Below are 19,535 nucleotides of genomic sequence, written 5' to 3'. Positions count from 1 at the left end.
ATCTACTACTGCTCACTACTTAAAAAACCCAAGCAACCTCTGGAAAAACCCCAGCTGCACACGTAGACATACCGTATTTGCCGGCGTATAAGACGACCTTTTGTACCTAAAAATTTGGTTCAAAAATCGGGGGTCGTCTTATAAGCCGGATGCAGACTGTGGGCGTCCATTTTTTAAAAGCCGCGCCTCCTCCTCGTGCTGTTCTGCGATAGGCTCAGTGATCCACCTATCACAGATCTCAACCTCGGACGAAAGGACGTCCATGATAGGTGGAACACTGAACACAGGCTCTGCTGGGAAACTGAATGTTCCGCCTATGACGGAACAACACGAGGAAGAGGCACGGCTTTTAAAAAATGGACGCCTGCAGTCTGACTCACGCCAGGCAAGTAATGAAGATCGGCGATGTGAGGCGAGGCAATGGCACGGTGAGGCAATGGCACAGTGAGACAATGGCACAGTGAGGGGTCGTCTTATACGGTGAGTATATCCCAAAACCAAAATTTTAGCTGGAAAGTTAGGGGGTCGTCTTATACGCCCAGTTGCCTTATACGCTGACAAATACGGTACTGTGTTCCAACTCGGGGACAGTTGGAAGCTAAAGTCCCCGTTTCCCTCCTCATTCATCCCTCATGTATATAAAATGCACTATTTATCTTTCAACAAGTGTTTCCCAGTGTTAAACCTTTCACCCAATTTATAAATAGCTGCATTTGTAAATAATATAGGAATAATAGTGGTAAAAAAGCATTTGTGAGTTTAACTAATCATTTTGTTTGTAGAATTCTCCTTAAAAGAGATGTGGCCTGTGCCTACATACTTTTGCCAATAGGTGTCTCTGCTTCTCATATCAAAAAGTTGGCAGGTATGCAAGTAGGCCCCAAAAATACCAGTTGGACATGTCCACTTGTGACAGCCAGCAGAAACATGTATTCACTTCATATGAATCTGACAGAATATAAAAACTGGCCTCCCTAAAGGCCAACTCTGGGGAACTTGATTTCTTGCAGTGGTTCTACACCTGCACTGCAAGTGTTAAATTCTCGTTTAGGTGACAAAGGAATGGAGATCTACTGACCCCAATCCTCCCTGCTGTTAGACCAGTCCCCACAGCATCTTCTTCCACATGATCCAGCGGTCTAAGGTCCTGACATCATCGGGACCAACGCAGGGTCAGTAGCCCGGCACTGGCTGTGATGACACTGAGGGACAGTCTTTTTCGGGAGCATGGGGGAGTGCCTCCTGCTGGAACAGTGGAATATCAGGCAAGTCAAATTGCTTCTCCTCCCCCCCTAGAGAAAATAAGCAGGTGCAGCCCCACTGCAATGGAGAATTATCAGACCCCCCAGAGCTGGGCTTTAATCTTCCTACTGTTGTTAATTAGGGAGACTAAATGACCGCAGTAAAATATCACATAAGTAATTTAAAAATGTGATCAATAAAATACAGTTCTGAAAACATACCTAAGCCAGCAAGTATAAATGTGAAAATATAAGAAATGTACAAATGTAATAAAATACAATATGGGAAATATGGTGCAGCAAGCAAATTAAAGTTTAACAGTATTGTATTGCAATCAGTACAAAAGCCACAGAAAAAGCACTGCCTAAAAAAAAAATCTGTAATTTCCTTTGAAGTTGGCAATGCTACTAACACTAACCACTGGATGGCAGTATTCCCTCATTGCAATCATAAACCTTTACTATTATCCACAGATAAGCACTTTTGGGATAAACTGTCCCCAGGGACAATAGCCTGTTGTTATCTTCTTCCTCGCCCCTATTTAATGTATACATGGAAGGTATACCAAGCTATTGACTAAGTATAAACAATTGCTGTAATGCATGTAAAGGTAATTCTCCAGACATTCCAATACCATATCACTGCTGTACGGATGCAAGCAGAATCAGAACCATGTTGACAGAACCAAAACCAGGCTTGCAGAGACAGAATAGGATCCATACTCGCATCAACCAGAATACAAATGGGCTCAACGACACAAAGCTAGGTTCTAGGTGTGCAGATCTAGGATGTAAAGTAACAATAAAGAACTGGCTGGAGGGCACTGTTAGCCAGCAGCAAGATGTGCAGACAGTTGATTATTGCCCAACAGCTTTGCCCTCCTAGACCACAGTTCATTTTGGCTATAGAGAAAACTGTCCCTGATGCTACCAAATCAAGAACTGGCACTGCCATAGTTGGCTCATGTGCCTATGTAGCACATGCTTATTAATTCATATACCATACAGCCATGTCATAGTCAACTGGTAGATCAACTACTAGACAGGTCACACCACACTGTATTGGTGAACCTCAGCACCCATTGACTGATGAAAAAGTTGCCACGGGCCCATTGTACTTGGCGCTTTCTTTTGTGTGCAGCACCTATATAAATTTAATGTAGAGCATCATGACAACAGCCTTGTTTTTGCTGTCTTAGTGTAGGCAGTGACAAATGTGAATTTTTTTTTGTTAGTTAACACAGCAATTTTTAGTCTTAGGCCTTGTACAGACGACCGAACATGTCCGATGAAAACTGTCTGCTGGGAGGTTTTGTTCTGATGTGTGTACACACCATCAGACCAAAATCCCGCGGACAGAGAACGCGGTGACGTAGAAGACACCGACGTTCTCTGACACGGAAGTTCAATGCTTCCACGCATGCGTTGAATCAATTCGATGCATGCGCAGGATTTCGGGCCGCTGGTTATACGTCATAACCAGCGGACATGTCCGATGAGTCGTACTAACTATCGGACATGTCCGACGGACATGGTTCCAGCGAACAAGTTTCTTAGTATGCCAAGAAACTTTTGTCCGCTGGAAACCTGTCCGCTAGGCCGTACACACGGTCGGACATGTCCGCGGAAACTGGTCCGCGGACCAGTTTCAGCAGACATGTTCGGTCGTGTGTACGAGGCCTTAAGCAGGCCATACACGGTCGAATTTCGAACAAATTTTCTTTTCAAAATCGTTCGTTTTTTTTGTGATCCGATGATGCCACCATTGATTTTTGAAATTCGGCCGACAAAATATTCATGTTGCCGGGAATGTTCGTTTCTCTCCGGGGAAATTCGTTTATCTCCGGGAATATTCTTTTCTCTCCGGGAATATTCTTTTCTTGCACATGCGCGTTTTTTTTCTATTACATTTCTCGCACGATTCTCCCATCATTGATCAGAAAATCGTTTGTTTTTCTAAAAATTTCCAACATGTCGGATTTCTCAAATTTGCTTGCCGCACGAAAATCGGCTGTTGCTGCAGCCCACTAACGGTGCGAAATACGAACAAAAATTCTTTCAATTCTTTCATACGATTTTCGAAAAAAAAAAATTCTTTCGAAATTCGAACCGTGTATGGCCCCCTTTAGGCTCCATGTACATGGGACGTTTTTACAACTGCTCCTGAACTACTTAACTTGACACATAGTAACCCACGTTTAAAAGGTCAGTTTTGCCGCGTTTGCATTTAGAAGCGCTTCAAATAGCCAAAAACGAAAAATGCTTCTAAACGAAACGCTGCTAAACGCGGGTTACCGCGTTTAGTGTCTGAAACTTGGAAATCTTCTGCGTCTGAACCCATTTTTTTGCTTTCAAAGAAACGTTGTTAAACGCAACTGCCTGTGTACATGGTCACATAGGATAACATTGAATGAGTTCAGGGGCCGGGTTTTCTGACGGAAAAAAGTCACTCTGGAATCCCGGCAGGAAAAAAAGAGAGCTGGTTCTCTTTTTTTTTTTTTTTTGTCCGGCGGGTTTGGCAGTTTTCCAGTTGGAAAAATTGCGAGGGAGCATACACACGACTCCCGGCCAAAAAACCTCTCCTCGCAATTCTCCTGTCGGAAAACCCAGTCGTGTGTACGGGGCATAACTGTATTTATACCCCTCAGCATCTCACTTGAATTCTGAAAAGCCTGACATGGCTGTACACATGCAGCAGCTGCAATGACGCGGCCACAGTATTTTTGATTCAGGCTGCACAGTTTGACAGCCTGTTAAATTTAACCATGGAGATTAATGGGCCAGCACCACAACCGTGAGATTAACGCTTGGCTTGCAGTTGCGGCACGATCACATAATGTAAAATTGCAGCTCGGCAATTAAAAAAACAAAAGGTAAAAAAAAAAACAATAAAAACAAAATTAAAAAAAACACAGATCCTGAGGCAGCAAACATGCTTCCTGAATACCTGTCAGCAGCTGTTCTACTTTCTGGTGGAAAGCTTACCGCCTGTCTGAAAGAACCCTGAAAGTGGTTGTAAACCTCAGACATGAAATATTAACAAAGCATATCCCTCAATAGTGTGTTGAGTACAGAGCACCAAGTGTCATTTCTGTCTGCTGCCTCATTCATCCGCTTTCAGTATGAGTCACTTCTGACAAGTTTTCCTGACCCTAAGGAAAAAATGGTGACAGATCTCCAACAGATTGACAGCCTCAGTCACGTTCCTGTCCAATCAGCTTCCAGAGTTCTCCTCACTGAGCTCTGCAGTGTGTCATTTTAGCTCTCCATAATGCATTAAGATAAAAAAGCCTTCTGTGTGTAGCTTACTAATACTTACCTGAGCCCCATCTATGTCCAATGATGTCCACCAGTCCCTGGACCAGCCGGGACTCTCCTTCTTATTGGCTGAGACACAGCAGCAGAGCCATTGGCTCCCGCAGCTGTCAATCAAAGTCAGGAGAGAAAGGGGGCGGGGCGGAATGGCAACTCCATATCTGAATGGAGCTGTGACTCAGCTCGGGTGCCCCCATAGCAAGCTAGTTGTTGTGGGGGCACTCGACAGGAGGGAGGGGCCAGGAGCAGCAAAGAGGGAACCCAAAGGTGGAGGATCCAGGCTGCTTTGTGCAAATCCACTGCACAGAGCAGGTAAGTATAACATGTTTGTTATTTAAAAAAAAAAAGACTTTGCAATCACTTTCATCTCTGTGAGGCCACTTGACAGACTCAGTGAAGGCCGTTTCCTCCTCTACCAAGAATATTCCCTCCCCCATTTTCTTGTCAAAACTGTTCTCCAGTGCTTAAAAAAAACAAAACAATGGCAAAAGAAAATTTATTTTAACCTTATTTATTATAGCGAATCTCCCTACCTATTTCAAGATGCTGATGGTGCCACAGTGGCAGAATCAGAAGGATAAATCCATAAACAAATATATAATTTTGTCTTATTCCATAAGAAATGTGTGTGGAAATACCCTGAAAACATGTTTATGTGCCTTTCTAGGAGGACGAAATATAACCCAAAAAAAAGCTAGTAGTGTAAAACTATACATCCTAGATATATTTTAATGCTGTGAATCAGGTGACAGAGATGTGACAGGAAAATTCATGGCAAAGCGGATTTTAAGAGCCCTGTATACCGCTCTACTTCCCATCCCTAGGGGCTGCATGGCAAGAGCTGGTGAATGGTTAATGGCACACCATCAAAGTACACAATCTGGCTCCAGACCATCGCTGGAGGATCTGGCCATAAAGACATTTTAAGCACATAGCAAACACCGAACATGTCTTTGCTCTTGTTGTAAAATCCGATACACGGCGTACGTATTGTGAAGAGATAAGCAGTGTTTACTTTCCCTGGAAATTTGGAACGGCGTTTGGCATTTTTTATTTTGTTGAGCTTTTACATCAGCTTGCTACTTTTACAAACGCCCTCTGATACTACAATATAATGCCACCAAACACGTAGAAAAATGCAACAACATGACAAAAATATATTTTTCTAATCAAGAATAACAAATTGGATGGTGTAAGTCCAGTGGACGTAATTTATCTAGATCCGGGGTACCGAATTAAACATTTCAGAGGTCCGAATTGCATGTTTGAGGACTCAGATCCTTTATATCGCAGCCCCATTCTTATTTCGGCGTCCCATCCCCCTTCACATCACCCTCCCCCCACAGTAGTGTACTCTGCCCCGTTTCACATCACCCCCTCCCAGTAGTGCCCTCTGCCCCCCCTTCACATTACCCCCCACCAGTTGTGTCCTTCACCCCACCAGTTGTGTCCTTCACCCCCTCCTTCACAGTGGTGTCCTCTGCCCCCCTTTACATCAACCCCACAGCAGTGTCCCCTGCCTCCTCTTCACATCACCCTCACAGCAGTGTCCTCTATACCCTTCCTTCACAGTGGTGTCCTCTGCCCCCCTTCACAGCACCCCCTTGATGTCCCCTGCTTCCCATTCACAGCAGCCCCTTGGTGATGTCCCCTGCTCTGCAACACCATTCACAATACAGCCCCCCCCCCCCACAGCTCTGCACCACCATTCACAATACAGCCCCCTCCCCCCCACAGCTCTGCAACACCATTCACAATACAGCCCCCCCCACAGCTGTACAATACAGCCCCCTCCCCCCCACAGCTCTGCACCACCATTCAAAAAAAGCGCCCCGCTAGCAGCCGAATAGCACCGCAAGATTGACGGTAAAGCCCCGCTAAAAATAGCGAGGCTTTACCGCCAATGCCGCCCCAGTGTGAAAGGGGCCTTAGAGGGGCTGCTGCATTTAGAAGATTTTTTTATCTTCAGACTCTGGGTCTGTTAAAGGGATTGTAAAGGTTTGTTTTTTATTTTCTAAATAGGTTCCTTTAACCACTTCATTACGGGGCACTTAAACCCCCTTCGTGCCCAGACCAATATTCAGCTTTCAGCGCTGACGCATTTTGAATGACAATTGCGCGGTCATACAACACTGTACCCAAATTATATTTTTATCATTTTTTTCCCCACAAATAGAGCTTTCTTTTGGTGGTATTTGATCATCTCTGCGATTTTTATTTTTTGCGCTATAAACAAAAAAATACAGAAAATTTTGAAGAAAAAAAACACAATATTTTTTACTTTGTTATAATAATATCCCAATTTTTTTTTAAAAAACTAAAAATTTCCCTCAGTTTAGGCCGATACGTATTCTTCTACATATTTTTGTTTAAAAAAAAAATCACAATAAGCGTATATTGATTGGTTTGCGCAAAAGTTATAGTGCCTACAAAATAGGGGATAGATTTATGATTTTTTTTTTTTTTACTAGTAATGGCGGCGATCTGCGTTTTTTTTTTTTTTTTTTGTCAGGCCTGCGATATTACGGCGGACTCATCGGACACTTTTGACACAATTTTGGGACCATTCACATTTATACAGTGATCAGTGCTATAAAAATGCACTAACTACTGTATAAATGTGACTGGCAGTGAAGGGGTTAACACTAGGGGGTGAGGAAGGGGTTAAATGTGTATCCTGGGTGTGTTCTGTGTGTGTGTGGAGGGGGGTGTCTGGGGGAGGTGACCGATGCTGTGTCCCTATGTATAAGGGACACAGATCGGTCTCCTCTCTCCCTGACAGGACGTGGAGCTCTGTGTTTACACACAGAGCTCCACGTCCCTGCTGTCACCGCGGGTAACTGGCGGACATCGCGGCCGCCAGGCACGCGCATCGGCTTCCCAGCGATGCGCCGGGCACAGTGTTTCCCTGCTGCGCGCCCCCAAATCCACAGTTTTCAATGCAGAAAACACGGAGGAATTTCAAAATGGCAAAATTGTTTGTTTTATGTTGTCTGTTCCTTGCTATAGAAACATAGAGGAGGGCAGATAAGGACCCAAGTGGTCCATCAAGTGTACTTTTTTTAATTGAACATTGTGGTCTGAGGATAGACAGATGTTCTTTTACAGTGGATCGACTTACAAGCTCTGCTAGAAGCCTGTCCCCAGCATCATCTATTCTTTCAGTATAATACTCATCAAGGTTACCCTTTACCTTTCCGCATGCTATTTTTTTTTTTAAATCTTTTGCCATTACTTCATCAACACTTATACCAATCTTTTATAAACTTGTTCAAATCTCTTTTTCCTTTTGCTTTTTGTTAAATATAGTGGTGTAGCAAAACGAAAAAGAATGATTGTGTTGCCCTTTTGTAAATAGACCTCTATAAAAAAAAAAAAGAAAAGGAGGATTTTTCAAGTGTACACAATGCACACATCGGGTTTAACAAGCACACAAGCTCAAGCTGCGCTCATTCTGCACGCAGGGCTCTGTCATTACACATCCATCACTCTTCTGTCTCGGCGATTAACTCAGGACCTCTAACTGTGTTATTACCCACGCTCCGGGAAGCAGAGGAGCTCAAATTAAGGACCATTTTGCAGAGATTTGTTATGGTGCGATGCTAAATATATACAGCGCTTGTGTGTGTTTAAAAAAAAAATTCAATAAAAAGTTTATATATATATATATATATATATATATACACACACACACACACACACACACACACACATTCACTCAATGCAAAAGGTGGGATTCAGGATAAAAAAATATAGAATCTGCATCAAGTCCACCTGTATGAAATCTTAATGGTTTCCGGCTGATGGATTTTATAAAATACATGTCAATGGGGATTCGGGCAGCCACTTGCTCTAAGTGTCTGTCCTTAAGATCTAACAATTGTTTCATGCCCGAGGCTCAGACTTGTCTCAAATGCTGAACAACCTACTGGGATATTATTCTATTCCTGACATGACTGCTGGTAACAAAATAAGCACAGTGGTCATTCTGTGAAAGCACCACTTTTTACCAGCAATAGTCACCATTAAGGTGACCCTGTCTCCTACGCACAGTTGGATACAAATGTTTCATACTATTACTAGGTACATTTTACTGTGAAGAGGGTAACTTAAAGGAGTTGTAAAGGAAAAAATATTTTTTTGCTGAAATGACTGTTTACAGGGTATAGAGAGACATAATATTTAACCGATTCCTTTTAAAAACGATTAAAAATAGATCGAGATCAATCATATAATGTACCTCTAGTTTCACACTAGTTCTGGTGACCTGGGGGTACCCAAGGAATTCCTTTAATTTGCAGGGAGTTCCTCTCACTTCCTGTTTGGCTATGGGACAGGAAGTGAACGGAAATCTCTGCAATGGGACACATATGGCAAAAAAAAAAAAAAAAGAGGGTTGCCCATAGTTCTACTTTAACAGCAGCACAGAAAAAGCATGTATTTTGCCCTGCAAGACAGAACTTTTATGTGGCAGAGCTGTGTAATTTTTTGGAGTGGATGGACAGAAATGCAAATACTTTGGCAGGAAAAGTGTTCCTTTATATGCATTTCATCTGTGCATTTAGTCTGCCTGGAGCTCAGCTTTAAATGATCCATGTGTGAACAGACGCAGCATGTAACCAAATGTAACCAAACATGGTGTATAGCGACTGAATGTAGAGAAATAATAATGTCTACATGCATTTGCCGCAGAGAGATATTCTTTTTTGAAATTTTACTTATTCATAGAACACTGACAATCTTTCTGCAACACTCTGTGGAGGGCACTGAATAATTCACATCAGTACCCATCTCCAAAGAAGCACCCACTTTAATATCCTTACCCCACTCGTTCTGACACACTGAGGCCCATGCTTGGGCGAAAGCCAATTAGACTGCCAGTATGTCTTTAGATTGTTAGAGGAACCTGAAGTATTCATAAGAGAACGATCATTACATTTACTGATATAGCTTGTGCTCAGTGCTCTAGGAACCTGCAGACATTCTTTGGCATATAATACAGACTCCTGGTAGGATCTGAATGGTCATTTGCAGTTTAGTGTAATGGCTCATCCTGGAATGTCACACAGAGCTGACATTTCTTCTCAAACGGGTATGTGACAGTAATTTCAGGCAGTATGTGACAGTAACTGTACTAAGTACAGCTAACAGCATAAGGCACTCAGCACTAAAATAAACAGTGCCTAGATCATTTAGGTTTAGACATGTAAGCAGCTGAAGTTATAAGCAAATGTTGGAATTTGCCATAAAAGTCGAACATGACCCTTCCTATTGACAAATGAAGCCAGTGACAAAATCTAGCCTCAGTGCTGATGCAGTAGCTTCCACACCCATTGCCATTGTCTTCCATTAGAATTGGCAGACTTCAAATTGCATTCATGGAATGTGCACACTTTTGCTACTCACAGTAATGTATTAATGTGGTGGTTATGGGCATTTGAAGAATGTAGAGTCTAATGCATTAACTCTTTCTGTACAGGAAAAGTCACGATTTGCACATAACTTCAGCTACCTTTGTGTCTAGCTTCAATGGTCTCCAAACTGTGACCCTTTGCTAGGCCCTTACCCAGCCCTCTAGGCACTATTCCTTCCACTGACAGTGACGATGAGTGAAGCCTCGTACACACGACCAAGAAACTTGACGAGCGAAATACATCGTTTTGCTCGTCGAGTTCCTTGTTAGACTGTCGAGGATCTCGGCGAGCCAAATTTCCCCATTCCCGAGGAAAAAGAAGACATGCTCTCTTTTTGGCTCGACGAGATCCTCGACAGTTTCCTCGTCGAAAAGTGTACACATGACCGGTTTTCTCTGCAAAAAAAAAAACCCAGCAAGTTTCTTGCTGGTTTTTGCCGAGAAACTCGGTCGTGTGTACGAGGCCTTACCATTCCTTCTACTGACAACAACAACAATGGTGGGGCATAATTCCTCCCACTGACACCAACAATGTGGCACTTTTCTTTCTACTGACACCAAAGATGGAGCCCCATTTCTTCCACTGGTATAAACATGGGACACTATTCCTTCCACTGACACCAACAGTGGGGCACTATTACTCCCACTTGTATAAATGAGGGAACACTATTCCTACCATTGACACCAAATTTGGGGCACTATTCTGTCCACTGACACCAATGATGGGCACTATTGCTTCCACTGACAGCAATTAGGTAGCACTATTCCCACTTACAGCAATGATGAGGCACTACTCTTCCCACTGACACCAATGATGGGGCAGCATATCTCCCACTAAAACCAATAATGGGGAGCTATTCTTCCCACCGACACCAATGGTGGGGCATTATTCCTCCCACTAATACCAAAACTGAGGCACTATTCCTCCTCCATTTGACCACAGATGCTATGTATATATTTTTACTTTTACTGGCCACAATCTGCCCCCCCCCCCCCTAAAGTCTGAAGGACAAGAATCTGCCTCTTTGTTTAGGAAGTTTGGAGAGCCCTGATTTATAGCTACAGATTTTTTTGACATGTTTCAGTCAACTTCTTACTTTTCTCACCATTGCAACAATTGCTGCACATTCTTTATTCCCAAAATATCCCCATCAGATCCTCTACTTGGTACACACATGCATTCCCCGCTATTTATTTCTATGGGTAAGTCTAATTCCAGCGTGTCCAGCAAAGCTTGTCCTTTTCGGTAACCTCTCATGTATTTTTCTAGGGGTAGCGTCATCTCTTTTGACACAAGATCAACAGTTTTGATGACACTTCACCCATTAGGTATTTGTGTCCCTTTTTCACAACTCCAAGGTAGAACGATAGTTGCCATTTTGGATTACATACATTTTTACTGTCTGAACCAGTAACCAGTATGTGTTTTTTATCGATATCTTACTTGAATTATACATGAGTTCTTAGTTTTCCTGAGGAAGCAAGTGTTGCCTTGCGAAACACGCCAAGAGATATGTACAAGAACCTAACTTTTAATGGATTATGTGCAATGTTGAAATGTAACCATTTTTACTTTATGTGCACCATTGCTAATGTTTTCAGCATTTTAAATTTAAGGTGAATCTTCTTTTAAGAGATGTATTTTTGTCACTCTAATGTGTGTCTTAAAGTCCCTTGGGCATTGTTGTTTTGTCTATCCTCATGCATTTAATCACATACTCACTTAGAATTTACCAGGTGTGTGAAGAGTTTAAGGAAAAACTGTAAATATATATTTTTTTTGTATATTTTTTTTATATTAAAAAAACATAGACTCTCTTAAGACTCTTAACAGAGAGCACTAAAATAAGCTGAAACATTTACTAGATACTGTTTTTTGATTCGTCACTGTATGCATATTGATTAGTACCTCTACCTACTTGTGTGGCTAGGTTCCTAAATGACTACTGTCGGGACAGCAGATTGCTAGCTCCACAGGACAGGGCCGGGGATAGATGGCTCTATTTGCTCTTTAAAGAGCTGTTAGTTGGGTCAGGGCTCTAAATGGATAAAATAAAATACAGAGGAGCACAGGCCAGCAGGTTTTGTCAGTTTATCCATCACACTCCAGGCTGTCCTCTCTCGTCTTCCCGCTCACAGAGCACTAATGCAGTGTAACCTAGCTAATTGGATAATTAATTATTCCTGGAGAATCTGGGAAGACATACTAAATTAACACCAATTAATGGTAGTTGCTGTACTACGGATCTGTGGTCTGAACACAGCGGTTATTCACCGTGCTTAATTCATGTAGAAATCTAGACAGTTGATGTCCATTGGGAAGATGGGAAATAAACAACTCCTTGCCTGCAAATGGACATAATGGTAATTTCTTTAGTTGCCGCATTTTGATTGTTCATTTATTTCCCATTAAGTGAGAAACCTAATAGAAATGTCATTCACAGAGCAACTGTTCTAGCTGGACAGAGATGTATTCAACAACAGTCAACGACAGTGGACTGTTAAGCTTTTGGAAGGTTTCCAAACATTGATGATTCTTGCAGTGGAACGTATGGGCTTAGGGAGCTTCATGCTATGAAAGTGCAGTTATCCTTTAAATAAGTTGGTGATGTTGTGGGCAAGGTTGTAGAGCAGGGATAAGCAATTAGCGGACCTCCAGATGTTGCAGAACTACAATTCCCATGAGGCATAGCAAGACTCTGACAGCCACAAGCATGAACCCAGAGGCAGAGGCATGATGGGACTTGTAGTTTTGCAACAGCTGGAGGTCCGCTAATTGCTTATCCCTGTTGTAGAGGGTTGCATAGCTGAGGCAGTGTGAGGTCTCTCTGAAGAGTTCCAACATGTCCCCCTTACAGAGTCAGAGTAGGGTTACCACCTTTTCTTCAAGCCAAACCCGAACACTTTAGCGGCCTGGAACACCTTTGGGTGCCCCCAAAGAGAGTAGTAATGTGGTGCACATAGAGTGCCGCAGCAAACAGTGGGTGTGGCCAAATTGCTTTTGTTAACATCATCGTCCTGCGATGCCAAACCTGCCCCCAGACAGCCGCCTACAGCTCCCGGATGGCAACAGATTTGGATGCGACTATCTTGGTTACGCGGGGAGCCACAGCCCAGTCTGAATGATGTGTCCGTGTTTCAATCCGCCTGAAACCAGGACACATAATTTAAATCCCGGACAAGTGGCAACCCTAAGTCGGAGATAGTTACCCAATAACATGGAGCAGGAGCTTTGCAAATTGCAGAGTTCTAGGTTTGACTCAGGAGAGGGCGTTATATCACTGCAGAGAGACCACTGCTTTCACATTCTGCATCATCTCTGGAAATCTCTGAAATCTTGCCCAGAACAATATCTGCAGAGAGACTATTGCTTCCACATTCTGCATCATATTTTGAACTCCCTGAAACCCGTGCTCAGAGCAATATCTGCATTGGGATCTTTGCTTGCACACAGAGGGACGCTTTCTCTGCAGCATGCTGGCAGGTGCCAGGCGTTTCTGCTGCTTTCCAAAGAACACTAAGGCCTTGTACACACGGTCGGACCAAACCGATGAGAATGGTCCGACGGACCGTTTTCATCGGTTCACCGCTGAAGTGGCCTGATGGTCTGATGTGTGTACACACCATCGTTCCAAAAACCGATCGGGTCAGAACGCAGTGACGTCAAACACACGACGTGCTGAATAAAACGAAGTTCAATGCTTCCAAGCATGCGTCGACTTGATTCTGAGCATGCACGGGTTTTGAACCGATGCTTTTCTGTACTAACCATCGATTTGGACCGATCGGGCAGCGGTCCATCGGTTCGGTTTTGAAGCATGTTTTAAAATTTTGGACCGAAGGAAAACAGACCGATGGTCTATACACACGGTCGGTTTGGACCGATGAAACTGAACCTCAGTCCATTCTCATCGGTTTTGTCCGACCGTGTGTACGGGGCCTAAGACTTTGCACACTTTTTGTTTTGATGCACCTTAAATACTGTATATTTAGTGGATTTTACCTGGATGTTTATTTGAGCTTGAATACATCTGCAGTGAAAGGGATGGGCATATGGAGCTTCATGCTCTGAAAGTGCACTTATCCTGTAAAGATTAAATTGAGATTTAGGGTTATGTTGTGGATAAATGTATTTCATTTAGCATGACCCTTTCAGATTTAACAACTCATACATTATAACTTGAGAGCCAAAATAGCAGAAATGCTGGATGTTAGATTTTTACTACTACCCAAATTGCACCTGTATTAGATACCCTTGTTACAAAGAACTGGCATGAGAACACTCAGGTCAGTGTGAGGTAGAGCACTAGAAAATGCATTTCCCCCATTAGGGTTCAAACTCACTGTAGCATTAGGGGCATACACTGCACAATTCTGAATAAATAAAATTGTGAAACAGCCCAGAGAACTGAAACGGCATGCACCCAAAAAACATTTCAGTGATAACGTGCTGCACTCAAATATGTAAAAAAAAGAAATTGTCATTTTCATAATATTGAACTTTTACAGTAAACGTCAAGTTGTAATGTGATCTTAAAAATGAAAAGATATTTCTAAATGGTATGTTTATGCATAAAAAAAAAAAAAAAAAAATCAGACACAAACTTGTTAAGCTGGTTATTATGAAAAATGCAAAAATTGCTAAAAAAAGGAACTGTCCAAAAATATGCTCCAAAATGAGAATGTAAAAATGTTGGCCTTTTTCTGTGCCTGGAAGCTCAGTTGTTGCATACAGCATATGTACATTTATTTCTCCTTAAATGGAAAACCTAATAGAAATAGTGTTCACAGAAAAGCCATTTCAGCATAGACATGAATACGCTGTTACCTGCTAAACCTGCGTAAAGAATAAAGCCGGTTTTTCCAAAAAATTATTCACCAGTAGAAGGAGCACCAGACCCAATGATAAGAGCCAAAGTTAATTTATTGGTTTAAACTAGAAAAAAAAAGAAAAAGATCACACTCAAGGTTCCAGAAAAATATCCCTCTTCATCAGGGTTTCACTTACAGCGCAGCTACATAACATCTGAGCACAACCAACCAAAAACACCATTTCATTTATTTTTATTATTCAAAGCCAACTTCCCCGTCCATCCATGACTCCATGCTTTATTTTGTTGAGAAATCACTTTGAAAAACATCCCCCTAGCATTTCTGGCCTTGGCAATCCTGAGTAAGGGCAACATTTACTGTACTTCCTGGAATCCAACTGTCCTTAGCTCAAGCATGCATGCAGGAGGATGTGCTTAGCTGAGAAAACATCTCCTCACCTTCACTCTTGAAAACTCCTGGGATGTATGACTGAAATGTGTAAAAAAATAAAAAAGTTAACCGGTTCCTGACCGGCTCATGCAGATACGCTGTGGCAGAATGGCTCTCCTGGGTGAAATCCGTATATATAGGGCTTCACCCAGGAGAAAAGGGAAGTGACCGCTCCAGATGGATATGCTTGGCTAATCAGTCTCCTCCTAAAGACCATGTGTGCTGGCAATGCATATAGCAAATAACAAAAAGGATGTTTGGACAGCCGCACTCCCGGAAAAAAAATCCTTAAATGTCGTTTTATTGTTAAAATAAAATACACTACAATCGAGAAATCAGGACACACAGCTGACGTGTTTTGCACTGATACTCAGTGCTTACTCATAACTGAGCCCAGGAGAGCCACCATAGGGCGCACAAGCGCCACCGGAAGCATGCGCGCACGCCAGGGAACCTGATGCGTGTGGCCGGCGGGCGTGATCGCGTGCACGAGCGGGAGCACAGGGGTTTGTGTGTGACAGATTGTATCTTTTACAAAGTAGAAAGATCTGTCAAATCTCCTAGTTAGTTCCACCCCCCTCCCCACCCCACAGTTAGAACACACAATAGGGTACAAATCTAACCCCTTGATCGCCCCCTAGTGTTAACCCCTTCCCTGCCAGTGACATTTACATAGTAATCCGTGCATATTTTTAGCACTGATCGCTCTGTAAATGTCAATGATCCCAAAAATGTGTCAAAAGTGTCCAACCTGTCCGCCACAACGTCGCAATACCAGAAAAAAATAAAACACTGATCACCGCCATTACTAGTAAAAAAAAAAACATAAATGCCATAAATCTTTCCCATAGTTTGTAGACGCTATAACTTTTGCGCAAACCAATCAATATACGTGTATTGCGATATTTTGTTTTTACCAAAAACATGTAGAAGAATACATATTGGCCTAAACTGAGGACATTTTTTTTTTTTAAATTGGAATATTTATTATAGCAAAAAGTTAAATATAGTGTTTTTTTTTCCAAAATTTACACTTTTTTTTGTTTATAGCGCAAAAAATAAAAAAACACAGAGGTGATCAAATACCACCAAAAGAAAACTATTTGTGGGAAAAAAAGGACGTCAATTTTGTTTGGGTACAACATCGCAGTGTCTGTCAGTTAAAGCGACGCAGTGCCGAATTGGAAAAAATTGCCTGGTCATTGGGCAGCCAAATCCTCAGGGGCTGAAATGGTTTCCCCCAAAAAAAAAAGAAACAAGTAAATAGGATATACTTTCCTATTTACTAATGCCAGCAGTAAAAATTCAGTGTTGATTGTGAGAGTGAAGTTCCACTTTAAAGTGATTGTAAAGTCTCAAAGTTTTCCACCTTAATGCATTCTGTGATAAAGAAAGCTGCTGCTGCCTGGCTATTATGCTGTTCAGTGTCCTTCAGGATCTGAGACAAGTCAGAACTCCTGCTCTGCATAATGGCAATCCTTAGGCATTTTCCTTTTGACAGGTTCCTTTTAATATTTGTATAAGTGTGATTTTAATACTAGTGTAGAAAGTAAACTATAAACCTTTGTGGACATCTTTCAGTATATTTCATATAACATTAAGACATTTTAAAATACACTGAGAGAAGTACCCTGCAGTGGCATTATGGAGTAATGTGCTGTTGTAATACATCAAAGTAGGCTGCCGTTTACAAAATACGAGACTCTACAACAAGGAGAGAAAGGGCAGTCTGGGTGGGACAGGGCGACAAATTAATATCCAGAGCACATTTATTAATTACCCGACAACAAAATTTCTGTCTGTTCGTATCATAGCAGAGAGACATAAACCTCGGCAGACAGGAATTGTTGGGAAACAGGGACGAATGCAGTGGATTAGCAATTAGAGGGAAATTAATTGCTAGTGCATCTAATAAACTAAAGCGTAATAAATAAAAATGCTTTAAAAAGTGACTAATATCTCCCTGCGGGGCAGAGGTAATTAGGATTAGCCGGTTTCTCATATGGGAATGTAATATTGATCTGTGCTGATTAATAAGCAAGGCTGGCAAATGCATAAATACTTTGTGCACTTTAGTTATAGTTAGATGAGGGCACATTGAAAATTGCTCATTAGAATATTATTATGTTTCTGCCTGTCTAAAAAATGTTTTACTGCACTTTTGTTCCCTAAGGGGACTACCACCTTATCTATAATAGGAGAAATCAAAGGGGATTTTCAGAAAATTGGAAGGGCTTTTTGTGGCCTTTTACTACAGTAATAAGGAGTTTTCCCCATTTATGGCGGTTGAGTTACATAGTACGTGTGACAGGAAGTCAGGTAAATCTGTGGGTGTTGTCACAGACGGGACATACATTTCTGCCTTGTTTAGACAATACACCAATTGTTATTAGGCGTCAGCTGCAAAAGTAGCCAGAAAAGGTCTAAGGGCGTTGGAAAACTTCAGCTGTTCAGAATGAGGCAATTAAGGCCTCTATAAGTAATCCAGAGGATTACCACTGATTTGCTGCATCCTGAGGCTTTGTGAGTAAGGAGAGCAGCGTACTGAAAGTCTTCTGAGGAGGTGATTGATTTTTCTGTGTGATAAAAATCAAAAGACTATTGTTTTTCAGCTGTATGACCAGCAGTGTCTGCCCAGCACTAGGCTGTACCAGACTCCATAGATAGGTTCCTGTGTGGTGAAGATAGACGCCCAAAGTGGCCAGGATTTATTTTATGTTTGATTTTGTTTATGCTGTTTGGATGCTTGCACTTGTTTCCAGCAAGATGGAAGAATAAACCAAAATCTTTGTTTTCAACCGTCTTCGACTGCCTGTCTGTATAAATTCAGTGTGTAGACCCCCATCCAAGGGGTCACACACCCCGCTACCGAGCTAACCCCTTAAACACGCCAAATGAAATGTTGAATGCTCTAATCTCTACTCCATCCTGGTTGAAAAAAAGGACACAAGTCCATCCAGTTCAACCCAGAGAGAGAGAAAAAACACACACAAACAAAATTGAAAACCTCCATATACACAATCCTATACCTACAGTTGATCCAGAGGAAGGCAAAAAAACAAAACAAAAAAACATAATCCAATTTACTCCAGAGGGAAAATTGCTTCCTCGCCCCTCAAGAGGCAATATTGGATATGGAATAAGGATATTCTCTGGATCAACTTTACCAATACATGTAATACCCATTTATATTATGTGCATTTAGGAAAGAATCCAGGGCTTTTAAAATAAATAAAATCTACTGACCTGGTCAGAACCAGTTCTTGAGGGACTCTACTCCACATTTTCACAGCTCTTACTGTGAAGAAGCCTTTCCGTATTTAGAGGTTAAATCTCAGATGTAAAGAGTGCCCCCTTTGTCCTCTGTCCTTTAAAGTGAATAACTCCACACTAAGTTCACTATATGGACCACTTATGTATTTATACATGTTGATCATATTCGCCTTTAATCTTCTCTTTTAATAAGAGAATAAATTCAGTTCAGCTAATACATCTTCATAGCTGAGCTCCTCCGTGCCTTTTATCAGTTTGGTCGCCCTTCTCCGCACTTTCTCCAGTTCCCCAATATCCTTTTTTTTTAAATGGTGTCCAAAATGGTTATTCTGCAGTCCCAAGAAAAAAGTTACTCCCCTTCTGCTCCCCCCCCCCATCTCATTCAATCTCACTTGAGATGCTAGGCCCTCATCACAAAGCATACTCACCTGCCCAGTGCATCCAGCATCATCCTGCTGTGATCCGCTGATCAGGTGACATAGCCTGTGTCCTGTGCCACCATCTTGGTTCACTCAGTCATCAGGAGCCCTGCTGCTTCATCTGGGTTCAAGCAGCTAGGAACCCAATGATGCACCAGCTCTGCCCGCTGATCACATTATGAATGGGTTTCTGCAGCCTTGCTGAATATGTGAAGGGGATATCCCAGGAGGCGGCAGGAGTAGGACACATTATTCTTGCCTAGGTGAGAATGGCATGGGTATGGCGGCCACGGAAACAACAAAATGTTGTTTAGATAGCAGAGGGGATGGCAGGGACATAAAGGAGAAGTAGGTTCAAAGCTACTTCTCCTGTAGGTCACAGGTGTGCTCTTTGTTCTGATCTTTATTTAGCCGACATGGGGGAAAAATGTTCAACTTCCCACCTTATCCAAAATGTTAAGCTTAACCCCATCATGACTAACGCCGCGTACACGCGACCATTTTTTTGCCATCAGAATAAACTCTGTTGGGTTTTTCTGACAGAATTCCACGCAAGCTGTCTTGCATACACACGGACACATCAAATTCCGACCGTCAAAAACGCAGTGACGT

The 19,535-nt window shown here is 42.2% G+C and overlaps 1 protein-coding gene across 2 annotated transcripts in view; it reads right to left on the bottom strand.

The window, feature by feature from the left end:
• LOC120913553 (leucine-rich repeat and fibronectin type III domain-containing protein 1-like protein) overlaps positions 1–19,535 on the bottom strand; it is a 785,902-nt gene that overhangs the window by 113,096 nt on the left and 653,271 nt on the right. Inside the window, exon 1 of one of the 2 annotated variants that reach the window (XM_040323558.1) lies at positions 13,973–14,050. The exons of the other annotated variant lie outside the window; for it this stretch is intronic. The gene's annotated coding sequence lies outside the window, so the exon portion shown is untranslated. Of the gene's footprint in view, positions 1–13,972; positions 14,051–19,535 lie in introns of those variants that run through there. 2 annotated transcript variants of the gene reach the window in all.

This window comes from Rana temporaria, chromosome 9 (assembly GCF_905171775.1).
Source record: "Rana temporaria chromosome 9, aRanTem1.1, whole genome shotgun sequence".
NCBI lineage: Eukaryota > Metazoa > Chordata > Amphibia > Anura > Ranidae > Rana > Rana temporaria.
This window is presented reverse-complemented; position numbering and strand designations above follow the sequence as displayed.